The sequence below is a fragment of the Aquila chrysaetos genome, chromosome 2 (assembly GCF_900496995.4).
Source record: "Aquila chrysaetos chrysaetos chromosome 2, bAquChr1.4, whole genome shotgun sequence".
Lineage (NCBI taxonomy): Eukaryota > Metazoa > Chordata > Aves > Accipitriformes > Accipitridae > Aquila > Aquila chrysaetos.
Genome location: NC_044005.1, coordinates 71,839,076 through 71,849,957, shown reverse-complemented (window position 1 = coordinate 71,849,957; position 10,882 = coordinate 71,839,076).

The window sequence follows — 10,882 nt, the reverse complement described above, 5'->3', positions numbered from 1 at the left end:
TAGTGGTATGAAGCAACAAATGCTACTATACCTCAACTGCATCAGAAAAACAGGTTTCTTTAGACACTTCAGAGAAATTACACACGCCCTGTCTTTGGATATTGATATATATATATATATACATAAAGCACACATAATATAGGGAGCATTATAACCGTCCTGCATAATTTCATGGCAACAATGCAATTTTAACTTATTCTAAAAACATAGCAGATCTCCTACTGCCCATTAGGACTGCAGGAACTCAAAGGCTGCAATTTACGGCCAAACATTGTGCCGGTGTGAAGGTCTGTCAGGGTGCCTGGAGCACTGCTGCACGGACACACAGCTCCCACCCCTCTCCGGCTAATGACAGGACTGGAACACACTACTCACTTGCCTGACTTTTTAAAAAAATGCATTTGTGAGGGGTACCTAATGACGACTGCAAAAGCAGTCTGTAGGACAGTTAACTAGCAAAGAGTTTCCTGACTCTCTGGGTTTCCCAGCATCTGTAAATTAGGGAGGCAGCTACTTTTTTTTGTCCCATGGAGAAAGCAAGCCCTAAGTCCTTACCCATCCCCCTCCCATGGAGAAATGAGCAGGAAACTGCATGCTGAAATTCATTGAGTTTCCTCTGCCCTACATGTGTTATTCCCCTGTAGGGGAGAATGGGGCCTTTTATACCTCCATAGCTCTGGGCTCTTTGAGTAATGAAGGGAACACATTTATTGGTACAAGGTTTGGTGTTTATTGATGCTACCCATTTTTCACCAGGTTTAGCACTCTGTGGGGAAGGCACATGGACTTTCCAAAACACATTTTATAATCAAGCCATTTCAAGGTTTATGCAGTATAATATGTTTAACTGTTAAATTGTAAATAAAAGTCACTGCCTAATGCTGAGCCTCCATCAAGACGTTACAGTCAGCTACATCTTTAACTATCTGATTTATAAGCAACTTGCCAGCACTGTTGCATGTGTTACATGCACATGCTGTTTACCTGGCAGATGTAGCATGCAAAATTATACTTCTAGAAGGGTTGTGGGCTTAATCTACCCCTGCCTCACCCTTGGCTCGGTGAATAGGGGAAAAACTCCTTCCCCACTGTAAAAACAAAACATATTCCTGGCTTATCCTCTACCCAAGTAGGGCTTCACTTTTTAACAAACCTGCCGAATGATTTGCCTTCGCTGCCCTCCCCAGCAGCTCCGCTCCCTCTTGTGGCAGCATCGACTCTGAGGAAACCCCAGAGCACAGGGGATTTATTCCCAGAAGGTCCAGAAATAAAACGCAGCTCCAGATATTCTGAGGGAAGGTGTTTGAGGAGGAAAAACCACATCCATATGCACAAAAGCCTAGGCACCCCCAACCCGCACCAGATATTTCCCAGACTGTATTCCTAATATAAATCAGCAGGGAATTACCTTGCTGAGTGTGAGAAATCTCGTGCTGTAGTTTAACGGAGGAGACACTGCTGCCCATCGCTCTGCAGGCAGCCCTGCACGCACCCAGCAGAGCTCCCTGGCTCTTTCTGGAGGCCATGCAGAGGGGTCCGTCTGATGAGGCATGAGGAGTATTAACCGCTTCCAAAATCCTGCATCCGGTATTGATTTAACAAAGTCTGGCCCTGGCAAACACTGTTAGCACAAGGAAGGCTTTCTTGAGTGATTGTTCTGCCCTTGTTTGCCTTTTGCCTGCAAGCATAGCATTGCCCATCGCAGTGCCGGTTCAAAGACCAGTTGCTACAAATGCTCCAACTATTTACTTCTCAGTTTGTTATTCTCCACCAAAAAGCAAACCCTTCAAGGAAGAAATAAAGGAATAAAAACATACCATCTCAGATTAGGGCTGAGAAACAGGTACCCCATCAGTTTTAGTTAGTAAATCAAAATCCCCAAAGATGATGAAGTAGCTCTTATCTTTTATGACAGCACACTTCTCATGGCAAGAGAGAAACCCACAGGGGGGAGCTCTTCTTTGCAGAGATTCATTTGCTATCTGTTATTGATGTGCTACTTAATTTACTGATCCACAGAGGAATGAGAATTCAAAGGTAGTACAAACTGCATTCTGCATAGGTTCTTAGGAAGAAAAAGGTTTTATCTCTTCTTCCTTCTTGTAACTATTTCTGAAAATGGGCACCCCTGTCATGGTCTCAGTGTATTGCCATGGTACAAAAAATTTCAGGTCAGTTTAAACCTGACAGCTTGTCAATAGGGCTGCACAATAGGCCTTACTCTCTGGTTCATTCCTGTTGCTCACTGTGTCGGTACAAACTCTCCAGCTGTCAATTTAAATAAATAAATAAAATAACTTGCATGGAAACATGGTCTTTAATCCTTATTCTTCCTTATAAATCCAAAACCCAATCCATTTAATGGAAAGGTGTTAGGGGGGCAGCCCAGATAAGATACATAGAGAATGGGTTAATATTTTCTCATTTATGTTTTTACCATTTTAGTGCTGTTCAGACATTTCAAACCCATGCACGTGAAGGTTACAGTAGGTTACAGGGGAGCCTGTAAAAAAGACATACCAAGACAGGGTAAAGGATGGAGACCTCCACTGAGGCTGTATTCTACAGACCATGGTTAAGAAGGAGGGAAGGGCAGCACAGCCTGACTTAGCTTTAATGCAGCTGGACCCTTTCCCTGACATCTAACCTTTGTATCCCTTTCAATCCAATTGCATTTTTTGATGTGTTTGCAGAATCTCTTTTCAGGAAGGCACATTGCCCTGGAACAGCTTGCTTTTCCCCTGAATCCTAGATAATTAGAAAAAAATAAAAGAATGTAATTTTTCTACTGAGCAGTAGATTACTAAGAAATCACCCTCTCCCAGTACAGTCAATGGGAGGCTTCTGTCTAACCGCAGGAGAGTAAGTTCTGGCCAATATTGGGCTTGGGCTCATCAGAACTGAGCAGGTGATAGTTTTCTCACCTCATAAGACTTTTTCAAGACAGTGGAAAACAAAGATAGCTCATTCTGCATTAGAATGCCACCAGATCCCTGGAATCTTGTCCATGACAAGAATGGAGCTGAAGGAGAAGACCAACACAATAGCCACTAGTTGGGCTGGGACAAGAGAAACTGAAGTTCAAATCCTTCCATTTCCAGCTGCTTTTATATCTAAGACAATGCATTAAACAATGAGTCAGTGATCCAGTTTCACCTTTTCTGTCTTAATGAACCTTCATTTGCCTACAGAAGTGGGGCAACTTCCCCATGATCGCTGTTAAAACATTTCTTGAAGTGCCAGAAGATTTTGGAGGGCTCAGGAGATAGGTGTCTCCGACAGTCCATAGGAAAGCTTTAGCCATAAAATTGTTATTTGCTTGGTCCTGTAATCTCTCTTTGATTTTCAGATCAAATTCTACCCTGGAGCAGAGAAATAATTTCTCATCAGAATTGGTACATGTCCATGAAACATCAGTTTAGTATTTGCCTACTGAAAAATTGTTTCATTTAAAAAATCCCAGCTTGTTCCAGTCTCACAAATGATGGTCGATGGTGGCTATTCAGGTTGGGATCTGTACTGCTAATAGTAGCTGCTTTGGTGAAATCTCACATAATAACCAAAGCCTCTGAAAGAAGAATTGCAGTCTGGGACACATTGCACCTGATTACTATTTGCACCAAGTTTGCTGACATTTACCCTCTTAATGCCCATTTCAGTTGTCAGCACAGTAGGACCAGGATTTCAGGTTTTATTTTGGGGGCACATGGTGCTCCCACCTCTTGATGTGTTGTGCAGGGTTCCACTGTGCTGAAGTTTGTGACTCCTATTTCACCTTCCTTAATTTCAGCAACTGCTCCTGTAGGAATATGTGCTATCAGACAGTGGGACGTCATCAACACTACCCTGCAAGACACTTCTTTCCTCAGTTCAAAGTCTTCCAATTGGGGCTCCATTTGATCAGAGATTTACTGCTTTCACATTGTCTAGATATCCTGTGGATATCCTTGACTTAGCAGCTGCTGATAAATTAATATGTAGGCTGAATAAATTATGGCAAACTTTCACAGTTCTGACAGGTTTAGAACTTCTTTCCACAGTATTGCTCGAAAACTTGAGCCCTTTAGTAATAAAAATACTGGCTAACTAATTAAAAAGTAGACATATTTCTTAAAAGTTGCTACCCACTGAAACAGCCCCATTATTTTTGTTTACCTTATTTCCTACCAAAGAAATTTTTCTGAGAGTCATGACATCCAATTTTATGATTGTCCTAAGAAAGTATACAAACAAAAATATAAAGTCCCGCAAATATGCAAGTAAAAGGGTCTGTTTCTCAAATATACCCTGCATAGATTGCTGTCTAGACTCTTCTGCTCACTATTATTAGTCATAACCATGCATCCTTCAGTGTTTCCTAATTATTTTACTGGTCTGCACAAGTCTGCTGTGGGAGTTTACATTTTTTTAATGCCTTTTATTTCCTTTTTAAATGGCCAAGCACAAGTTTGGTTCTGGTTTAGTCCCTTAATGGAGTTATTTCTCCAGTGGTAATTGAAAGGAGAGTTGGCAATGAGTGCCTTCCTTTATCAGCACTCAGAATCAGTACCTTCAAAGCCATCCTTGTGTCCCGACTTACCCCAGACTAAACTGGGATTGTACACTTACTCCCCGATGTTGTTCTTGTCCTCTTTGTCTACCTCATCCCTTTTTAGGACACTGAAAAATATTTACAAAACCCATGAAAACAAAATCAGAATGGCACTTCTTGATCCTACCCTCAAGGCAGCCTTGATGTATATTTGACCATGAGCCAGCGATGCACACTTGCAGCAAGGACTGCCAACAACCTCCTAGGCTGCATGAGTGGGAGCTTTACCAGCAGGTTGAGGAAGGTGATCCTTCCTCTCTACACAGGTCTGGTGAGACACATGTGGAGTGCTGATCCAGTTCTGGGGTCCCCAGACTCTTCTCACTGGTATCCAGTGACAAAAGCAAATGAGCACAAACTGAAACACAGGAGGTTCCCTCTGAGCATCAGGAAACAGTCTTTTACTGTGAGGGTGGCCGAGCGCTGGAGCAGGTTGCCCAGTGAGGTTGTGGAGTTTCCATCCTTGGAGATACTCAAAACCCCACTGGTCACAGCCCTCAGCAACCTGCTCTGGTTGACCCTACTTGACCAGGGGTGTTTGGATGAGATCACCTCTAGAGGTCCCTTTCAGACACATCTATTTCACTATTCTGTGATATATGACACTGGATTCTCAGACAGCTGACACTGCAGATTTGGGCAAGCCATGCTGAGCATCCCAAAGGAAACCAGAGGGACAAGGCTGCACCAAAGATTCTCTCACATCTGTAAACTTGTCATCAGGAAAGCTATGAAAATGGGGATAGTCAAGAGCAGATTATTAAACTCTAGCTTTTGGGGGTGGAAGAAAAACATGTTATATGAATTCCTCCACAAGTTTCACAGAGAGCTTAGTTTATGCTATGAAAGTCACATGCTGCTCATTCAGGGTATTATGTTTTCACTAAATCACCCAGACAGTATTGACATCTCTCCTTTTCTCATCTGGGAGGAAGGAAAAGCGTCACAATAAGAGCTGTCTCCCTCAGGACTGATTAACCCTTCAGTAAGAAGGAAACCCAAAAGGTAGACACTCTTTTCCCGCTGCAGGAACCAGGTGTCAGCAAGATCAAGGATTCATGCTTTCTCCTACATTCTTACACTTCAAGCAGGTACAAGTGACTGGACTCCAGCTTGTCTGAAAAATTGCACCACTGGAGAAGCTTGGCTATCATCAGAGCACTGGCGATCAATTTGCAAGATCGCAAGAGGGAATTCACCCACTCAGAAGTTGTGGGGTTTGCAAAGATAAAGATCTCTTCAGCTTTCATTCTTCCCTGTGGTCAATGACCATGCACGTAGTGGCCAGCTGGCATCCAAACAATGCCACTGTAAAAAAGCAACCTGTAAACAGCATATCACATTACTTGCAAAAGATAATTCAGCAAACAGAAGATGCAGTTCAGAACTCTATTACTTCAGCTGGCAGATGGACAACCAAGACCATGGATATTGTAATTTAAAGTAATGATTTGTATTCTTGACATCACAAAACCATGCACTGATCTTGTACAATTTGTGACCTTTACATGTTCAGTACGTCAGTGATTTTGGGTGCTGGACAGAGGGTACCACTCCTACATGGTACTGCATGCTTGGAAACTCTGGATGGTGAGGACTGAGAGAGAAAAGGAAAATAAGGAGAAATCTCACAATCATACAAACTAATGGCTCCCATTTGCCTCTTTGCTGCCAGCAGTATATTAAGCCTCTGAACACAAGCAAAATGTCTAAGAAACTATTTTTTTGTAATTGTCTACCCTTCTCTTGGACTCCAGTGATCATTATTAATTGAAGGTCCAACATATGTTTGCATTAGAGTGCATTAGGAAATGGTATGGTCTCCACCCATGTTCAGTGGGATTTCAGGACTATTTATCGGCATGATTCCGCTCCCATTTCAGTGAGAGGTAGTTTTTCATTGACTTGAGGAAGGACAGTGTTAGGCCTACACTGAGAGTTTTAGGGGAGAAAAAAATTGCCAATTAGAACTGGCTCCAGACAATAATAGTATCATTTTCTTATATTCAGAGCAGTAAAGCAAATATAAAACAAACAACAAAAAACTGACAAAAAAGGGAGTTCATTCTAAGTTCAGTCCATTAAGAATTACAGTTTGATACTGTTGATTTCCCCTGAGTTCAATAAAGACAAACTCACAAAAAAAAAAGAACATCTGTCCTTTTCCAAAAGGCATTAATGAAGAAAGGTAATAATGAGATCTGACTTTATCTAATCAATAAATAGCCCCAGCAATAAAACTTTGTCTCTTGAAGTCATCAAGCTGCTGAGAGTCATAGAATTACATGTAAAACTTTACGAAGCTGCAGTGATAAAAGCAGTTTTTAAATGAACAGGTTATCAAGGGCACAGAATTACCCTCACACACACACTAAGCACACTGAGGAGTGGTTTCTGTCTGAGATCAAAAATCCTACATGGAAATATCTACAAGCCACTGTCTGTGGGCACGAGGAGGGTCAGAGCTCCCACTGTACTCCATGGAGATCCTAGTACAGTTGGAGAAGCCTTGGCAGTGATTCACCTCATCCTTAGCTGGTCACTGAGAGCTTGGTCCAATTGACTAATGTAGATGTCTAGTGTCACTTGAGATGCTCTGTGGTATCCAAGACACCCTCATGGGGCTGGCAGATCTGACATGGGACCCTAGGGATACCCGTGTCTGTCTTTAGCAGAAGATGAAAGCTGACAGGATACCTGTGGGCAATTCAAATACCACTTGATGCCTAAGTTTAGGCAACTGAGCCCCTTTACTGGCCCCCATGAGGACACCTAATTGTAAATGACTAAGATAAGGTGTCTTATTCTTGAACCCAACCCCACCAAAGTCAGCTGGAGATGCCAAAGAGCTGAAAAAGTAAATAAATAACCCTAGCAACACCCCATTTCTGAATGCATACCAATTTGGTCCTTCAGCAGGCTATATGTAAACAAGCAAAATAATCCAGATGCTGTAGTGCTTGCAGTCACCTTGGTAAGTATCTTGTCCCAATCACAAAAAAACCCCAACAAACCCAGCTCTTCACAATATGCACTAGATGCTTATGGTTTGGGGAGTAAAGCTGAAAGTGTTATCTTGGCCTTTAGAGCAATTTTTAAATAGAAAAAAGTAACTTGACATAACAGAAAAAGAACTCCAGTTTCAGCAAAGTCTTTGAAATTCTTCACTTTTATCAGCAATTTGAATCCACCTCACGCCTCTGGCCATAAATTCTTAATGCCTTTGTGAAAAGAGCAGAATGTCTGAGTTCAGTTTCCAAAAGATGAATATAAACATCATCGGTGGGCACTTCTGGTGGTAGATGCCAAATATAATTTGGGTTTTGGAAATTACCTTTGCTTCTCCCATCACTGTTTCCTTTGAGCCAAATTGGACGTAGATTACTGAAATACTTCTGCCATTCCTGTATCTGGTCCACACATACATGAAGGACTAATATGTATCATCACAGCATAACACTTAAGAATATGTTGGGTTTAAAGATAAAAGCTATGGGTATCCATAGGATTTGAAAGATATCGGTGTAAATAGTGTACATTTATGGAGTCCACATAAGCCACGTTTGGCTTATGAAGCCCTTGAGTGGTAAGTGGTTGGAGCTGGGATGTATTACTGAGAGGTATCACATAGGCTTCACCTGACATGCTCAACTCCAGGTTTCTGGTTTTGGCCCCGCTCAAAGACTGACCCAATATGGATGCTTTTTGGTTTTGATGTTCTTGTATACATTCAAGAACCAGACACAGTACTGAAACATGAATGAATCTATAAAGGCTATCTCAAGGAGTCAAGTAAGGGTTACTAGACCAAAGTTGCCAGTATGTCTGAGAAACAGAGACCCTCACTTGGAGAAAATACAGGTCTGACATAAACACTCGATCTAAAATATACCATGAATCAGTACCTATGGACAATTAATAAAAGGTGCAAGATTTCTTTCCTAGAAATGGAAAATAATCTGAAAATAAATATCCACATGCATGAGAAACTTTCTGCAAATCTGGTAAGCATATATTGCATGGCAGAAATACAAAGATTATCTACAAAGTAAACCTATTAATCTTTCTTTTAATTTAACAGCTAGCCTACAGAATCAGTGCAGAATCAGATATAAATTTAATGGTGGTATGGATTGTGTGAGTAAAATATGTTCACAAGTGACATCTTGGAAATATGCTTACATGAATTAAAATTTAATATATTATGGAGAACAAAGTCTTTTGTGCTTTAACAGCCTGATCCAGCTCTTTATGAAGACAAAAGAAATATTCCCATTCACTTTTGTGAGTGCTGGACCAGATCGATACCAAGAAAATAACAACCCATATGTTTCTGATTCCACTGGTCTTTTGGTGGTGACGAATAGTCATCTCTGACTAAGGAAGTACTATGACTCTTGAAAGAGAGTAATCCCTGATTTACACCATTCTGGGAGAAGAGTCTGGCCTGCCCTTGAGTGTATGCCTTCTTAACCCCTTAACATGTGGCAGTAAGTAAATCCTGCAGAAAAGCTGCTGAACTTGCACATGCAGTAACTTCTAAAGTAAACTCCATGGCTGCCAAAAAGTGTATAAGAAGTCAGAAATAACTTACAATATGGCAGGTGTTACAGTGCAATAAGGGCATGTCTTAGGTACATTATAAAACACAGACTGAAGTAGTTCCAGGATCTGAGAGTTATTACGACACAGACTATGAGGTTGCTATTTAGATGAAATTCCTCCTACCATGTCTTCAAACCAGTTTTTTTCCCTCTTATTTGCTCCATTCACCACATTCAGATGCCACCATCTTGGATTTCCTTCTCTGAAAAGGAAATCTCCACTTCTCAGCATGAAACTTGAAAAGCTCTCAGTCTCAGAAGGAGCTGCTGAGCCTATGTTCTACACCCAGGTAACCTAAGCCATGTGGAAATATGAACTGTTCACAACTTTTGAGTCCTCCAAAGCGGGCCAAGCTCAGGACCTCAGCCAGCACCATTAGTACCTCAAGCAGCAGATGGCAGTAGTTAGTGGGAAAGTCAAAAGTCAAGGGAGGGAGTGGGGAGAGTTGCCAAAGCACCTAAGAACATGCGTGCATTAAAGCACCACCCTTGGAAAAGAGATGTTTGCAGTAATTCTGTGCATGCTGGTACATCCCTATGACAATGTCGATCCAGGAGATGCTGACTTTTGTCCTGAGAGTAGGATGCTGCCTCTCAACTAATAAGACCTCTCTCCGGTGGGATGCTGTCTCCTGACTAACAAACCTTGTCTCCCAGCCCACCGCAGCATTGCTTCTGCACCGCAACACAGCTGCCCACTAGGTTGGCATGTCCTCAGTGCCTGTGGAAAGCACATCTCTAGGTACGGCATATGCTCTGCAACCCCAGAAAGCCAGGCACTGGGGAAACTCTTGAGTCAAATCTGTGGGACTTCACAGCTCTAAGAATTTGACTTTTTGGCCCTTTTGAAAAATCTCACACTAGATCTTACAAAACTGGCAGTATTCACAAGAGTATAAATTAGGACTTCAAATCACACACTAGATCTTACAAAAAGGGCAGTATTCACAAGAGTATAAATTAGGACTTCAAAAATAATTACTCTAAGAAGTAAAAACCAGCCTCTCATTAAGCCAAGGCTTCACCCTACAATGGCAAAAACCAGAAACCAGGACCATGTTGCCTCATCTCTAATGTGAGACAAGAAGAGCTTTGGGTACAGCCACAAGCAGGATTTTGCTTCATAGGAGGAAATGCAAGATGGTGGCTGTGAAGTGACAAATTCCTGCTCGTGCTGTTTTATTTCTGCTGAACGTAATTTGGTTGTTTAACTAGCCTGGCCATCGCGTAAAGTTAACTCCCACACACACGTGGCCTTATATTTGCTGGATCAGTAGCAGAGGTATCATAAGAAGCACTTTTCATTTCAGTTTCCATAGAAGGGTACTAAGAATATGGAGCAAAATTTGTCTTCTCAAACATTGAATTAGTCTTCAATTTTTATAAAAACCTTTTTTTTTCACTCGCTGATAGGAAAACTGTATACCTTCTTCAGATCTGCGGTTTTGTTGGTTTGGTTTTTTTTATTTCACAAGGAAGCAGAACTGCTTTCCCCCCCCAAAATGAATGCGAGGTGGTAAAAATACGCCACAGGGCTTGTTTGGGGAGGAGGGCTGTTTGTTTTTTGAAGCCATTAAGGTGGTCATTCCTTCTACAGTGCTAACCCTTCCTCCTTGCTGGAGCTTATTCCTTATTGGCATCTCTCTTCTACCAGAGATCTGCTTTATTTGGTCTCTTCTCACACTTT